General features: G+C 36.8%; 1 protein-coding gene across 3 annotated transcripts in view; it reads right to left on the bottom strand.

The window, feature by feature from the left end:
* Positions 1–18,256, bottom strand: part of LOC136988060 (FERRY endosomal RAB5 effector complex subunit 3) — a 170,179-nt gene that overhangs the window by 58,450 nt on the left and 93,473 nt on the right. The gene's annotated exons all lie outside the window — the stretch shown is intronic.

The raw sequence follows: 18,256 nt of genomic DNA, 5'->3' as shown, positions 1-18,256 counted from the left end.
CAACTCCATTTACATAAACTAACATCAAACTACATAAATCTGTTTGTAATAATTAAAGAATTTTTGAATTTTTTTATTCAACTAACAATGATTACTGGAATGTACAAATGCGCATAACATCCCAATAATAACAATAATACACTCAAACCTCGATTTATGAACTTAATTTGTTTCTATAATTTGTTCGGAAACCAATTCGTTTTCAAACAGAAACAAATTTTTCTACAAGAAACAGTGTAAAGTGAATTAATCCATTCTTGACCCCCAAAACAAAACCTATTTTTACCTTTTAGCTTTATTTCATTCATAAAAATGCCTACAACTGCAATATAAGATTATCTATATCCACTTTATATATATTAGAAGCAAAATGTCCTGTCACTATCAACCAAAACTAAAACCATCACTTTAGAAAAAAGTGCTATAAATAGAGACTAGACTCCGCCTGGATGAAATATAACCAAATCAATCAAGACAGACAAGTACTTTACCCAGACTTACTAAATACCGAACCTGTTACCGGTGTAATTTGCGTGAAAAAATCTTCTTTCCACAAACGTTTTCGAGCTTTCCAAACAGCTCTTCTTCAGGTAGAGAAAAAAGGTTCCGACGAAATACTTCGAAAAAAGACGAAAAAAAAAAGAACGTAGACATTTAAATAAAAACGGAATCTAAAAATAGAATGCAGATGTTTAAACAAAAATTACGGAACTCGCATATCAAATGAACATTAAGGTGGACATGCGCATTCGTGCGCCGATGTTGCTATTTATAGATCGTTGTTTATGAGGGCCTGCCACGCTATAGAAAGATTAATCTCATCCTTCCGATTTATACATGTGGTCCGATGGTTAGCCTTACAGATGGATATAGCTTCCCGCCATTTTAGTTGGTCCAGGTGGGGCGTGGTGTCGATGATGTCAGCTTTGTCGAACTCCGGTTCTATATCGGGATCAGATGCAAAGGTGGTTAGGGCCGTGGTGTACCGCCCGTGCCGAAGGTCCGCCTGATGTTCTTGCACTCTGGTATTTAAAGATCGCTTGGTTGAGCCGATATATACAAGGCTCTCGTTACATCTGTTATCTTTCAGCGGGATAGAGTACACGCCAGGAAGCCTGCCACGGACTGGACTGCCTTTTTCATTTCTGAGGATGTCGTAGATTGTCGGGCCTCTTCTATAGGCTATTTGTAGTTGTTGTTTTCCAGCGATCTCAGCGTATATCGCTTTAACATATGGGTTAAAGGTGACTGGGAGGTGTGTACGTTCATCCTGGTCAGTGTTGGTCCTCGTACGCGTAGTGGGTGCGTGTTGTGAGCGTTGAAGTCGCTCAATTAGACGGTGTGTCAGACCATGGTAACCGTGCTTGGCTGCTATCCTCTTGATATAATTCAATTCGGTGTTGAGGGCTTGCGTGGTGGACGAGTGGGAAAAGGCCCTTTTAATCAAAGTATTAAATGCTGCAGCCTTGTAGGTGAATGGGTCAGATGAACCTACCGGTATGTATATAGGGTCGGCATAAGGTTTACGGTATACCGACGTGACGATGGCGGATCCTTCTACTTTAATGTTTATATCCAAAAAATGGACCTCAGTATTGCTAGATTGTTCCATTTCCAGCGTTAGGCCGTAGGGATTATCCTTAACGGTTTGTACGAAGTTAGAGATGTCAGGTATTGTCCTCCACATGATGAGGATGTCGTCCACATACCTCCTATAGAGTAAGATGTTCGGGAGGAACAGCGGAAGTATTTTTTGTTCCAGTTGCCTAACGACCATTTCGCATAGGTCCCCAGATACTGGGCTACCCATGGGGACTCCTCTTTGTTGTTTGTAGACCTCTCCGTCGAATGCAAAGATAGAATTATAACAGATCAGATGGGCTAAGTCAATGACTTGGTGGTGTAATGCTTGATCTTGAGTCAAATTAAGCAAAATGTCCCTAAGGGAGCAAAAAGCTGGAGGGAGCTCCACCGACGGGTACATAGATTTAAAGTCTAGCACGGTAATATGGGTAGCCCAGTATCTGGGGACCTATGCGAAATGGTCGTTAGGCAACTGGAACAAAAAATACTTCCACTGTTCCTCCCGAACATCTTACTCTATAGGAGGTATGTGGATGACATCCTCATCATGTGGAGGACAATACCTGACATCTCTAACTTCGTACAAACCGTTAACGATAATCCCTACAACCTAACGCTGGAAATGAAACAATCTAGCAATACTGAGGTCCATTTTTTGGATATAAACATTAAAGTAAAAGGATCCGCCATCGTCACGTCGGTATACCGTAAACCTTATGCCGATCCTATATACATACCGGTAGGTTCATCTGACCCATTCACCTACAAGGCTGCAGCATTTAATACACTCAAACCTGTTTTTGTGCGGTCTTTTTTTGTGCAATTTTTTATATGTGCAATGTGTTTTATGCAATTATTTTTGTGCAGTATACCAATTTGATTGAAATTCATATACCGCACACAAAAAATCACACAAAACAAATCGCACAAATGAAAATCGCACAAAAAAGACCGCACAAAATCAGGTTTGAGTGTACTTTGATTAAAAGGGCCTTTTCCCACTCGTCCACCACGCAAACCCTCAACATCGAATTGAATTATATCAAGAGGATAGCAGCCAAGCACGGTTACCATGGTCTGACACACCGTCTAATTGAGTGACTTCAACGCTCACAACACGCACCCACTACGCGTACGAGGACCAACACTGACCAGGATGAACGTACACACCTCCCAGTCACCTTTAACCCATATGTTAAAGCGATATACGCTGAGATCGCTGGAAAACAACAACTACAAATAGCCTATAGAAGAGGCCCGACAATCTACGACATCCTCAGAAATGAAAAAGGCAGTCCAGTCCGTGGCAGGCTTCCTGGCGTGTACTCTATCCCGCTGAAAGATAACAGATGTAACGAGAGCCTTGTATATATCGGCTCAACCAAGCGATCTTTAAATACCAGAGTGCAAGAACATCAGGCGGACCTTCGGCACGGGCGGTACACCACGGCCCTAACCACCTTTGCATCTGATCCCGATATAGAACCGGAGTTCGACAAAGCTGACATCATCGACACCACGCCCCACCTGGACCAACTAAAATGGCGGGAAGCTATATCCATCTGTAAGGCTAACCATCGGACCACATGTATAAATCGGAAGGATGAGATTAATCTTTCTATAGCGTGGCAGGCCCTCATAAACAACGATCTATAAATAGCAACATCGGCGCACGAATGCGCATGTCCACCTTAATGTTCATTTGATATGCGAGTTCCGTAATTTTTGTTTAAACATCTGCATTCTATTTTTAGATTCCGTTTTTATTTAAATGTCTACGTTCTTTTTTTTTTCGTCTTTTTTCGAAGTATTTCGTCGGAACCTTTTTTCTCTACCTGAAGAAGAGCTGTTTGGAAAGCTCGAAAACGTTTGTGGAAAGAAGATTTTTTCACGCAAATTACACCGGTAACAGGTTCGGTATTTAGTATTTCATCCCCGGTGTCGGAGTGAGGAGTAATTTTACCCAGACTTTCCAAAATGTTATGTTTCAATTGATTTAATTTTAATTTTATTTTCAGTTTCAGTGTAAAAACCAGAGTTTAATTATTATTATTATTATATTAATAAATGTTTGTTATTTATTTGAGTTAAGCATCTTTAAATATGAATAAGTAGATATCATTTATATAATGCAAATGTCAATGTGGTTCTTATGAATTAATTTGATTTAAATTGAATTGTGATGTGTACCAAAAACCAGAAATAGTATCTTCCCTGCATGAGCATTGAAATTTTGATATATTGAATATCAGTGATGGTTACTGTTGCGACATCTAACAACACAAGGCAAATCTTGACACCAGTAGTCCCATCGTTGATTGGTCAGACTGTCAACTTAATTTAACATAGGAAGTATAGGAAATTGGGTTAATGTTACCTTAGGATCCAAAATGGCAGCCAGGAAATTTTTTCCCTACGTTGGACACTGCAACGAGGAAAAATTTTTTCCCTAGAGTCGAGACGTCGACGACGTGGGGATTTTTTCCCCGTTCGGTTTCTACCCTGCGTTTGACGTTGCCAAGTATCCTGTAACCTCGAAACGGAGACGGTAGTGTGTAAATTTGCGACAGTAGAGGAAGTCTTTTCGTGACGTCGTGCGAGAGTAAAATCGGCAGAAAATTCGTAGGGGTGTTACAAACGAATATGCGAATGCATGATCTGCGACGTAAATTCTGTTCATTTCTGGGCAATTTTATGCAAATCGACTAGTTTCCTGTTGGAATCGTTTACTGCTGTGTTGCGACAAATTACGTATTGGATTAATTGCTGTGGTTTTTATTTTTCGTAACGATATTTCATTTGCACACAAATTGCTATCTGTGAATATGTATTGTTATTAATTCCTCCAGTATTAGTAAGTAATTTTATTTCTGTTTTTACAATTTAATCCTAAAAATTAGAGAACCAAGTAATCAGAAATTAAGAAAAGACCGTGTTTTTTTCCTCTCCTTACCTCCCCGCGTTTAGTTTATTGCCAATTGTTCGACAATGACTAGTTTTGCCGATTTGAGTTGCAACGACGAATTTTGGTCGAGATGCACTTCCCGTGATTTCTAAAAGTAAATGGAAGACGACTTTTCAGAGCTAGGTTTTCCTCCCCGTATCGATAACGCATCGAATTTTGCTGTAAAATTAAGCATACAGCCGACCGAGTCCGTTTGCATTCATTGCGATGAAGATAAGAAATGCTTCATATGTCAGGTGAACGACAGATCAGAAAACACTGTGAATTGGATCGTTTGTAAATACGTGAATTCCGGCAGTACGATAATAACAGACGAATGGAAAGAATATATGCACATTGACGACATAGAAGGAGTAGCGGTCGAACATAGAAAAGTCAACCATTCGAAAAATTCCGTCGACCCCCAAACAGGAGATCATACTCAGAATATCGAACAATCGAAAAGTGAGTAAAAAACTCCTCTTTTTGTTGTTTTTTATTGTTTATTTTGGTTAAAAAATCCATGGAGTCTGCAGAGAAATTCAAGATGGCGGCCGGAACCGCGGTCATCTTGAATGCAGGGGAAAATTATTTCCCCGTCGCAGTGTCCAACGTAGGGAAAAAATTCCCTGGTTGCCATTTTGGATCCTAAGGTAACATTAACCGGAAATTGACCATTGGTGACTAGCTCTGCCAAGTAGCTCGTTAAGAAACTGAGTTATCACATGCAAACCGAAGAAAGTATGGCATTTAAAATTTTGTTCGTAAGCAGGAGCATTCATAACCCAAGATTTGACTGTAAGAGTCAAAGCATCTTTTACGTGGCTTACCAAATTGTAAAATATATAAATTCAATAATTAAAACAATGGGATCAATATACTTAAAAAATACTAAAAACAAAAATTATCTTTAGTTTTAAAACGAGTAAAAACTACTTTGACTTATTCCGATGATGAAAAATGACCTCAGTATTTTAGTATTACCAGTTTTATTTTGTTATCCTTTTTACAATTTAGAAAGTCCAGATGCATTTTGCTCAGTATTTGAACCTCTTCAGTGGAACAATTAAATTATCAGTCGTTGCATTCCTTTTATGTCGAGCAAATCTATCCCAGCATGCATCGACAATTATGCCGGTATTCAAATTCATAGCATTCGCATGTGCGATGATACAAAAATGTTCTATAATTCTTCTTTCGGTACAATTTTCTTTTTTGTATAGTATTTTTACATTATTATTATTAATATTACAATTAAATTTGTTACAATGTAAAAATAACGCTGACTCTTCTTTTTAATCTAATCACCGCTTCATGTTCCTTTATCCTTACTCCAAGCTTTCTCCCTGTTTCTCTGATGTAAAAATTTGGAATTGGACAGGTACAAGACAACCTGGGATCCTGGGATAATCACTTAACATAAATTTTTTAAAGAGCTGTTTTAGTTTATGTCCATATCTTCTTGTAAGGTTGTTCTGTTTAGAATCTTTTTTAATTCCATAATGAATACATTATTTTTGGTTTCTATGGGGCAATAAAATTTATAATCAATAGTCTTTTTTATATTACATGGTTTTTTGTACTTACTGAATAATACTCTTGTTTCCTCTCTCTTTATAACTATATCCAAAAACTTCATCTCTTGCTCTGATTCTTCTTCACTTGTGAACTTTAAGTTTGTTTGTAAATTATTAGCATGGTCTTCTATATCTTTACTCGTAACTATTTTTGAATCATATATTATTATGTCATCAACATATCTTGCATAATACTGAATGCCTTTGAATTTTGATATTTTTTCATCTATTGTTATCATAGTGATGTCTGCTAATTTTGGTCCAATGACCGATCCCATGGTAATACCTTCTTTCTGTCTGTAATAATCTGTGGACATTTTAAAATAGTTATTATTAAAAGTAAATTCTATTAATTTTATTATATATTCAGGAACATTATTCATATTAAAACTTTCTTTAATCATTTCTAAATTAATGGATGGGTACATGGATTTTATGTCAAGACTCATAATACGATAAGTTTTTATAAATTTACCTTTTAATAATCCATTAATCTCAGTATAGTAAGTTCATCTGTATTATGTATGCTGTAAATGGATTTATCTATTACCTGCAAATAATTTTTTAAAAAACATTCCAAATTATATAAAACTGTTTTCTTAAAATCCACTAGGGTCTACAACTATTTCCAGGCTTGTGTGTTTTCATTCTAATATTTAGCTTAGGTTCTCTTACATAATTAAAATCCAAAATATTCTTAATTTGTCCAGCTGTAAATTCATTCTTATATTTTTTCAACAGTTTAGTGAGATTATTCTTAATTTCTTCTATAGGATTTCTTTGCAATAATTCATATTCATCAGATGATACTATTTCCATTTTTTTAGTTAATAGTTCTTCTCGTTTTAATACAACCAACTGATGCAATTTGTTAGCTTTAACTAAAGTAATATTATTTTTATTAAAAAATTTATTTAATCTTTTTATTTTATTAATTATTTTAATTGCTTTTTTTTATCTGTTATATAGCCCTTATTTTTACCTTTGAATCTCATCAGATCTTTACTCAGAGCTGTTCTTAACTTCACTTGATCTTCTTTTTTACCTGAAAGATTTCTTATTGCATTTTCCATTTCTGCTATTATAGGTAACGACTTGTTAAATATTGGAAGATTCATATCAATTCTGCTCGATAGAAGCCTCAAGTAATCACGTGGTATTTGTACATCTGTAAGGTTAATTATTCACTTATTTATCCACTCTTGCTTTTCATCATTAGTAGGGTAATCAAATATTTTGGTAAGTTTAGCATATTTATTTAAGTTATATTGATCAAAATTATTTTGTTCGTGATTATCAATTTTGCTAGTATTTCCGATGTGTCTTTTTAAAACCTTAATTTTTTTACGTAAGCTAAAAATCTTTTTACCTTTCTTTTTTACTGCCATTTTATAATTAATTTTTCTATTTTCCTTACATCTCCTGGGCGAATGCTTGAACATATAAACGCTGGTAATCGGAATGTAACAGGTGTGTGGTCTTCTCTCAAAAACCACTTGAAGTAGTTTACATCCATGATCAATCTGTCCAAGCAATTGACACTAAAACAGCTCTTTAAAAAATTTATGTTAAATGATTATCCCAGGAATACCCTTAGTAAGTGGTACAACTCATATCTAAACTATAGATTTAATGTAAAAAACGAGGTAAAAAAATACAACTTATATAAAATTTCCTTATATGATCAAGTTATTTGAAAAATATAAACCAATTTTTAAAGAATTTTTTGTATGTATAGTGGCCAGTCAAAAAATCAAGATGTCCAGTACGATTAACTTTGTGAATAGTGGAGAAAAAAAGGCGCCGGAAGACCAACTAGGAACCGCAGGAGTAGTCTATAGGTTGTCTTGTACCTGTCCAATTCCAAATTTTTACATCAGAGAAACAGGGAGAAAGCTTGGAGTAAGGATAAAGGAACACGAAGCGGTGATCAGATTAAAAAGAAAGAGTCAGCGTTATTTTTACATTGTAACAAATTTAATTGTAATATTAATAATAATAATGTAAAAATACTATACAAAAAAGAAAATTGTACCGAAAGAAGAATTATAGAACATTTTTGTATCATCGCACATGCGAATGCTATGAATTTGAATACCGGCATAATTGTCGATGCATGCTGGGATAGATTTGCTCGACATAAAAGGAATGCAACGACTGATAATTTAATTGTTCCACTGAAGAGGTTCAACTACTGAGCGAAATGCATCTGGACTTTCTAAATTGTAAAAAGGATAACAAAATAAAACTGGTAATACTAAAATACTGAGGCCATTTTTCATCATCGATTCGTCCACTTAAACTCGTATCGTTCCTCGAAGTCGGAATAAGTCAAAGTAGTTTTTACTCATTTTAAAACTAAAGATAATTTTTGTTTTTAGTATTTTTTACTGAATTGTGTCCATTCTCAAAATTTCATTTGTGAATTTTTATTAATCTTTGCCACTTTCCATTAATTGCAATGAGGAATTTGAAAAATGTAACAAAAAATAAACTATGACTTTGTTTTTAAGATAGAATGGGGTCAATTACCAAGTCCATTCTCCCTGATTCAATTGAGCACACTTAACAGAATGTAGGAAGAAGAAAAAAGTACTGCATGCACCTAACAGAAAACAGAATAAAACACAAGAACAAAGCAATTGACACCAATTACTCTGTTCTTGGATCGCCTCCTGTGTCAACAAGTGTAAAAATCTGCTCTATTGGGTAGCAAATGCAAAAATCGTCTCTTCCATGTTTAGCACGTGCAAGGATCACCTTTTTCTTTCAGTCTCCAACTCAATTCTATTGAAATATAACAAAGTTATCAAATGACCTAGTATTAATAGGTATCTATTATCATATCTTGGAATAAATCAATGATTTTTCATAATTACATAATTTTATTATTGTAATTTTTTCACATAATTCATTATATTTAATTTAGTGTTTTTATTTTTAGGTACTCTGAATATTATTTTGATCTAAATAGTTTTCAATTATTATGGCCTATTTTCACCTAAAAAGATGGTTCTTTTTTTCACCCAGGTTTGTTAATTCAATGTTCTAATGTAACTCCAGATTCTTTTGTTCTGTTTTATCCTCCATCTTTACTACTACTCGCCCCATCCTCAATTTTCCATATTAGTTGTAAGTTTAATTTTAAGGATTGTTACATGAATATTATTTTTGTAACTATGTTTTTGTTATTGTGTGAGTTAGAAATATCATATTTCGGAGTATCATGGCTGTAGATAAAATTTTATAACTTATGTCAGCAATCTAGTTTCAGGTACTGCTGAAGTAATTGTTCTAGAGTTGGCATCCTTTATTGTACCTATTCTTATAATACATCATGCTTAAAAGATTTTTTTTTCATATCTACTGCATGCTTGGCTTATTGCAGTGTCCCGCAAAGTGTGCGCCACGGCACACTGGTGTACCGTGGTCAATAGTTAGTGTGCCGCGGAAAAATGTCAAGTTTTGTGAAGATAATGCACCTACACATAGCTGAGAGTTATGCGAGCAAAGCGCTTCGTTGCACGAGGAGCGGGACGACCCACCCGCGCACCGCACACATGCGCGGTGTGAAATTGTAATGCTGTAAGTTTAATTTTAGTCATCGCTGTCATGCGCTTTTGTAAACTGAAACAAATTGCTTTTCGCCAGTAACTAGCTGCTAGTTTGTGAATGTGTCATCGCAAACGTAATTGACTTTTTTTATTACAAATAAACAGACCCTAATACATGTATGTGTATATAATGGTGTATATATGTAGGTGTATATAAATTCCTTAAACCTACTGCAAGTTCATCAAGTGAAACTAATGATTCCCAAGAAGTGGAGTCAACGAAGAAAAAACCTAAGCTTGTTAATCGAAAATATGATGAAAGCTATGTACTGTACGTTATGGCTTTATATATTGCAAAGACGAATCATGCCCAATCCCAAAATGGAGAAACTTTGGGTAATAATTCGATGGTGCCCAGTAAACTTTTATGACATTTAACTACTAAATACCCATCAGTGGCTCAAAAAGACAAAGCCTTTTTTCAACGTTTAAAAGACCAGTCTAAGAAACAGGTAACTCTTATGAGTTCGTATTTCAAAACATCAGACAAAGCGCAGAAAGCAAGCTATGTGACTGCTAATATGCTTGTTAAATCCAAGAAGCCTCATTCTCTCGCTGAAACTTTAATTTTACCTGTCTGCAAAGAAGTTGTCAAGATTATGATTAGCCAAGAAACAGCTACGGAAATCTAAAAAATACCCGCGTCAGCAGATATGATCTGATGTCGAATTAATGATACTTCTAGCGACATTCAATCAACGTTAATTGAAAAATTAAGGCTTAGTGGAGTTTTTGCGCTACAAGTCGACGAGGCTACTGATATCAGTGGTCACGTGCATCTCATATCAAATGTGAGGTACACTGACGAATACGAAATAAAAGAAAACTTTTTATTTTGTCTGCCACTACCTGGTTATACCACTGCAGAAGAAATATTCAAAGTAACAGACCAGTACTTCAGTGAGTATAATTTGAAATGGCACAACTGCATAAGCATTTGCATGGACAGAACAGCAGCTATGACGGGAAAAATTAGGGGATTTATAACCAGGGCTTCTGAAAAAACCCTAATATTAAAAATGTACATTGCTTTTTACACAGGGAAGCACTGATGGTGAAGTCTCTGCCTGATGAATTGTTGTCTGTCTTACAAGAAGTCGTCAAAATTGTCAATTACATCAAGTTGCGACTGCTGAACTCTCGTCGTTTAATGCAGTTTGTCAGGAAATGGGAGCAGATCATCAGTCCCTTCTGTTTCATACAGAAGTACAATGGCTTTCTCGCGGAAAAGTGCTTTCTCGAATTTACAAGCTAAAAAATGAGACCCAGACATTTTTAGAGGCCTAGGGTTCAAATTTTACTTTTCTGTTTAAAAGGGAAGAATGGGTAGCAAAACTTGCATATCTTGTGGCCGTCAGCCATATTTTAGTTATATGTATATATATAGTTCATAAGTTGTAAATACACATATATTTTCTATCTTCCTTCTTCCTTCATTTCTATTCTCTTATTTCTGTTCCTTTCTTCTTTGTCTCAACAATCTGACCGTTATCGCTGGAGGGCAGGATTACCCCTTCTAAGAACTAAGGGGGAGTGAGAACAAAAAAAAAGAGGAAGCCCTGAGGACTAAAGGGTAGAAGAACGGCCACTTTTTGGCTAGACCTCGAAAGGGACGAACGTGCAAGGCAGTGGATCCAGACCTCGAAAGAGAGTCAAGGAAAGGAGACTGCAGGACCGTCGAGGCCAAAGAAGTATAGACACGGGGGCTAGCAAACGCCGAGAAAATCAGAGAGTATCGAAGATGAACAGCCAAATAAGGAAGAAGGATATCGATTGATCAAGCGTTAACCTGGGTACTTTCCATCTATTTCTATATACTTTCCACCTTTCCTAAGTCTATCCGTTTCCCTATTATATTAGTTTTAAAATAGTTATAAGTTTAGTTTTTAAGTCGATTATAGAGGTTTATGTTATGCGCGCGTGTATTATTGCTTGTACGCAAGTAAGTGGCGACCCCTTCCCCAGCGGGAATAGTCAAGTTGGGATCTTATTGTAAATACAAAAGTGAAAAACCGGATTCCTAGAGCAATAAAGAATTATTCAATTGTATACATAAGTTTTTGTGTTCATATTTGTAACGTTTATTCGCGGACGTACAATTCTCTCATTACGAACACCACATCTGGCAGATATATTTGCCAATTTAAATCGTCAACAAAAAACTGCAAAGCAGGAATTCTAATATTTTAACGTTATCGGACAAGATTGAAAGATTTCGCGCTTAGTTGGTGTTATGGATCAGCCACGCTACCGATGGTAGTAATGAAATGTTCCCAAATGTCATGGCTGCCGATTCAGAAAAAAAGTGCAGGCTTTGATAGTGAAACATTTGGAGCTATTAAGAGAAAAAATGAACTCTTATTTTCCTAAGTGTGACCTGCAACTTGTGGACTGGGTATGAAATCCATTTTCAGGTAGCATTTCCATTGGACACCTACCGATAAATGAGCAGGAAGAATTTGTGGATCTAAAAACTGATCGGACATTAAAACTAAAATTTTCTGAAACACAGCTAGCACATTTTTGGCTGCATATAAAAAATGAGTATGCGAATTGAGGCTTTCAACTCTCACTACGATTAAATCAAGAAAAAGAGAACACCTGAGGACGATCAACCAAGAGATGAGAGCAACCTTATCAATGATTGTTCCAAATTTTGATTGCCTGTGCTCAGGCTTACATTAATGTGCCGTTAAGCAGGCTCACATTTCTCATTAAACGTTGTACTGATTTTTATAATAAATAAATATTAAATAAACATTGGTTTTTCCTTTGGTGTACCTCTAAAATTTCTTGATTTGGTAGGTATACCTTGAGCACAAAAAGTTTGCAGAACACTGGTTTATTGGATATTTGCCTTACTGGGCCTATGAAAATGCTTTCTTATCTCACAATTTTATGTTTTGAGAAATATTTTTTTAAAGCTAAAATTAAACACTAGTCTGTCAAAACAGTCACCATTTATTCATTTTCACTGTTCCTGAATACAGACTACACAAATAAAAAACCTCAGTTCAATCCAGTGACAAAACTCAGTGAAAAATTCACTTATCATACTTGTGCTCTCTCACCCTTTGTTTTAGGGACCTTCTGATGAAATCTATGTAGACCAAATACCTCATGAATATCACAGACACTAAATACAGGGTGCGGCAGAAAGAACATTCTGATTTGGCAGAAGCGTTGCTTCACTCATAATAGAGGTACAGCAGTAGGCGTGGTCTCTTTTGATCTGTTTGTGCATGCCATTTGTAGTTACCGTTGTAGTGCCTAAGCACTATTATATCGTTATTTTTGTATATATATATATGTATACATTTGTATCGGGTTTTCTTTGTTTGTGTTTTTTTTTAACGTTTCGTTTTGTACCCTATATCGGTTTTTGGATGGGTAAAAACCGATCTTCATTGCGGATTGGTTAGCAACGGACATGACGTCACGCGCAATGGCGGGGATTATAAAGGTTGGACTCCCGTCCACCACACTTTTTTGGTTTCTTCCTTCGGTCCCAACCAGTTGTGCGACAAAATTAGACTGTGGTGAAAGAACAAAGGAGAAGGAAGACTACACATGCGGACATTCAATTGAACAGTGAATAAAATCCGGACCCATCGAGGAGAACATTTCTATGGTATAAAAAAATATCACGCCAGATATATAAAGGAGACTTCAAGGAACGTCCGAAGAATATTATTGTCGGTATGTGAATTGTTGTATCTTACTTTTTAAGTAATTTCTTCGATCCTTTGTCTTTAAAACCCAGAATTGTAATTACGTTATTTTTCATGTCATTTAGAATATATTAATTTTGTAATATGTGTTCATTATTAAACCTTATTGTAAAAAAATGTACAAAATTGTAAAGTCCTTGATTAATGTGCCTTCACCCGAACATTTCGTCCAATAGACTTAGGTCCATTGGGGACTGAACATTGGCGTCCGCGACAGGATTTTGTAAAAGGATTCTTATTAATACTGAAAAAAAAAAAAAAAGGGTAAGGCCTGTTGTGTAAAAGGACTAGTAATTCGGGAACTTTCTGCAAGATCGAAATTGGTAAATCATGGACGAACAAGTTTCAAGCGGATCACTTGGTGAAAGAATGGGAGAGATAGGAAATGCACCAGTGGTGACAGGCTTTATGGGGATGATCCCCTACTTTTCTAATCTACCTAGTGACAGTCTGGATGTCCGGAGATTTTTCGAAACTGTTGAAGAAGTAGCTTCATTGGCGAGTTGGAATGAAAAGGTCAAAGTTAGCGTCGTCAAAGCCCGCTTGAAAGGTGAGCCTTTATCAGTCTTTTGCGATCTTAAGGATCAGGGAGTTAGCAATTACGAAGAACTAAAACAGGAGCTTATAAAATGTTTTATTCATAAAGATAAGGGGCGTAATCCATTAGGCCAGTTGTTAAATATAGCCCAGCGAAAGGAGGAGAGAGTGTGTGAGTATAGCAGTAGGTTAAAGTCATTATTCTCTAAGGCTGTAACACACAATCCTCATGTTAAAATCTTACGGGATAATACCGTCAAGGAGAGCTTCATAAAGGGTTTGTTAGTTGAGACCCGTAGGCAAGTAATGCAATCCAAACCTAGTACGTTAGATGAAGCAATATTGAAGGCAGAGGAAGAGGAAGAAGTGGAATCCGCTTGTAACACACGCGGTAGGTTTAGTGAAGCATACGCAAATTTAGGACATTCGGGGAATGCAAGTGAAAAGGAAGATAAGTTGGCAGATCGTGTGGCTGAATTAGAAGTACAACTGAAGAAGTTGAACGAGTCCATGACGCACATGCTAGATACAATGAAATTGGATAAAAACCCTAAAACTAAATGGGAGGACACGCGAAGATGCTACTCGTGTGGCGAAATAGGGCATGTCTCAAAAAAATGTAATAGGCGAGTGTGTTTAAACTAAGATCTGGTCAATTGGGGGGTCAGACAATTGACCAGAGAAAAAACAATTTGAACTTAACCAATTGTATTTTTTTATCTGACCATATGCTGCCAATCATGTCGGCGGATCTGGAAGGAAAAAGGGTAGGAGGACTAATCGATACCGGTGCTGAACGCACCTTGGTAAATAATGAATTTGTAAGGGAACTTAGGAGAAAAAAATTGATAAGTGATACTATCACAAGTGAGGCATGCATTAGAGGCATGTCAGGTGTAATTATTACGAGTAATGAGGCATTGGCCATTACAATTAAGTCAATAAGTGGTAATAAAATGGATCTCACAATTCCAATAATCAATTTTCCTAATGGTGTGGATTATGATTTTATATTCGGAATGGACGTTTTGAATCATAAACCCGAGATATTCTCTGAGTTAGGTTCCGTTGTGAGGGCAAGTCCCTCGATTAGAAACCATGACGTTAGTTTAAATGTTAGTAGTAGAGGGGGGCATCAGGATGAGGTATGGAATCTAGATCACTTAGACGATAATATAAAAATTAGTGTTAGAAAAATATTAGATAAATACCCCAAGGCTGTGGCTATGGAGATTGCCGATATATCCGGCATGAAGAATTACATGCACTCCGTAAGCCTGACGACGAACCACCCCATTAGTGTGAAACAATACAGAATCCCTGTCAGTTATCTCCCTGCACTAAAGGAGAAGGTGGGTGAATTGTTGAGGGCTGGGATATTTGAGGAAAGCTCATCAGAATGGAATTCACCAATCCACGTGGTGCCAAAGGAGTCGGGGGAGATCCGAATAACTTTGGACTTACGAAAAATAAACGAGGTCACTGAAGCCCAAGTGTATCCAATGGCGAGAATCGACGATATTTTATCTCAACTCAATGGTAATAAGTTCTTTTCCGTTTTAGATTTAAAAGCCGGGTATTTCCAGATTCCCCTGGACCCGAGAGTTAGGCATATATTTGCGTTTTCTACTCCTTGGGGAAAGTTCCAGTTATGCAGGATGCCCCAAGGAGCTAAGAATAGTGGCCGTTACTTCCAACACGTTATGAATAAGGTGTTAGCAAAATTTGTAGGAAATAGTTGCTTCATTTTTCAAGATGATGTGGTTTTATTCTCCCAAAAAATAGACGACCACCTGGAGCTACTTAGTAGGGTCATGAAAGTACTGCAGGATGAGGGGTTAAAGTTGAACCCCAGTAAATGCCAGATCATAGCCAAGGAAGTGAAGTATCTAGGGCACGTGATCAATGATAAGGGAATAAGCCCAGACCCTAGCAACATTGAATCCATAAGAAGAATTAAACCACCCAATAACGTAAAAGGTGTGCGGAGTTTTTTAGGGGTAGTGGGATTTTTTAGAAATTTTATCCCTTCCTTCTCTGTTATCGCAAATCCATTAACCAACCTTACGAAAAAGGGAATTAAATTTGTTTGGAACTCGGAATGTCAAACTAGTTTCGAGAATTTAAAGAAGGCTATCACTCATCCTCCCATACTGGCCCACCCAGATTTCAATGAGCCCTTCTATTTACATACAGATGCATCCGATATAGCAGCTGCTGCTGTGTTGGAACAGCGACGAGATGAAGGTTTAGCTCCTGTAGGGTACTTTAGCAAGAGGTTTCAAGGTGCAGAAGTTAATTATTCTACCATCGAGAAAGAGTGTCTTGCTATCATACTAGCATTAAGACATTTCAAATATTTGGTCTTAGGTCAAAAAATCATAGTTCTATCAGATCACAAACCGTTGGTTTTTTTGAATAACATCAATAACGGCAGCAGGCGTTTAACCCGTTGGGTGATGGAACTATCAGATTACCATATTGAGGTACAGCATGTGAGAGGAATTGACAATAAGGTGGCTGATTTCTTATCAAGGAATGTAAATGGAGTGAGTTGCTTAAATATTGAATCAACGGGGGAAATATTCCCAACAAGAAAGGAAATTATTCATTCCCAGGATAACGATAGTGCCCTAGGTCCTATAAAAAGGGATTTGTTAAGGGGTAATGGTAAGGGGGTTACGAGGCAGCTCTCGAACGATTATGTTGTTATGAACGACTGCCTATATAAAAAAATTTGGTTAAAATCCCGGGGATATCAAATGAATCAATTATGTGTTGGCGAAGATTTGGCCAAAAAGGTTATTAAGGCTGTACATGAAAACAAACTTTCAGGCCATTGGGGGGTACGTAAAACTATAAAGAACATAGAAAGAAACTACTTCATCAGGAATTTAAAACGAAAGGTCGATCAGATTGTTAAGGAATGCGAAAGGTGCCAGAGATATAACATACATAGGGGGGAGGCACCTTTACAGGAAAATGAAACCGCTATAGCACCGTTTCAGAAGTTCGCCGTGGATATAATAGGGCCCATTCATAAAACTAGTAAGGGAAATCAGTACATTTTAGTGATCATCGACATCTTTACTCGTTTTGTTGAGGCTCACCCACTACCCGACCAAACTGCTTTATCTGTTAGTAACATGATTTTCGAGAAAGTGATTTGTAGATATGGCACCCCTGAGGTGATAATTTCTGACAGAGGGACAAATTTTCTATCATCCCTATTTTCTGATTGTTGCAAATGGCTTAACATTAAAAGAAATATAACGACCGCATACAGACCATGCTCAAACGGCATTTGTGAGAGAGTAAATAAATCTATCATCGACATGATCGCTAAGTCATCGGGTGAGACCAATATTGAGTGGGATGACTTGATTCCTCCCGCATGTTTTGCCTACAATAATGCGCACCACTCAGCCCTTGATGATACACCTGCTTTTCTCCTTTTCGGTGTTGACCCCCACACTCCAAACATCGATCAAAGTTGGGATCCTACCAATACTGATGAACGTAGATCCTTTTTGATAAGTAAGCTCAGGGCCATTAGGTGTATGGCAAGCGATCAAGCTCGTCAGCATAATAAAATTTGTAGGAAATACCGCAATATTAATAAGAAATTAAGGGAGTTTAGTGTAGGACAGAGGGTGTGGGTAAAATGGAAGGGTGGTAAGAAAAGAAAATTTTCTAGTAATTATAAAGGTCCTTTCCGCATAGTGAGAGTAATCAATCCCACCACCTATCAAATTGAGGGATGTAATCTAAGGGATAAAGACACTGTGCATGTAGATCGACTAAAATTATGTTACGGTGATGTTGTTGATAGACCCAAACGTAAAAAAATTGAAAAAAGGGTGCAAATAGAAAACATGTCAGATGATGAGGATGAGACCCCTGATCTGAGAATAATTAGGACAGCATCTAAGACCGTTCCTAATGAGAGAAGCGAAAGTCATTCTAATGGTGACATTATTGAAAGTGAGAAACAAGAAGAACCGTATAATTTACGACATAGAATTATAGACTTCCGTAGACTGCACTACGGCAAGTAATCTTGAATTGAGGGAGGTATGTAGTGCCTAAGCACTATTATATCGTTATTTTTGTATATATATATATGTATACATTTGTATCGGGTTTTCTTTGTTTGTGTTTTTTTTTTAACGTTTCGTTTTGTACCCTATATCGGTTTTTGGATGGGTAAAAACCGATCTCCATTGCGGATTGGTTAGCAACGGACATGACGTCACGCGCAATGGCGGG

Source organism: Centruroides vittatus, unplaced genomic scaffold (genome assembly GCF_030686945.1).
Source record: "Centruroides vittatus isolate TY-2023 unplaced genomic scaffold, ASM3068694v2 scaffold_3046, whole genome shotgun sequence".
Lineage (NCBI taxonomy): Eukaryota > Metazoa > Arthropoda > Arachnida > Scorpiones > Buthidae > Centruroides > Centruroides vittatus.
The sequence above is the reverse complement of the archived record's forward strand: the minus strand, read 5'-3'. Positions and strand labels throughout refer to the sequence as shown.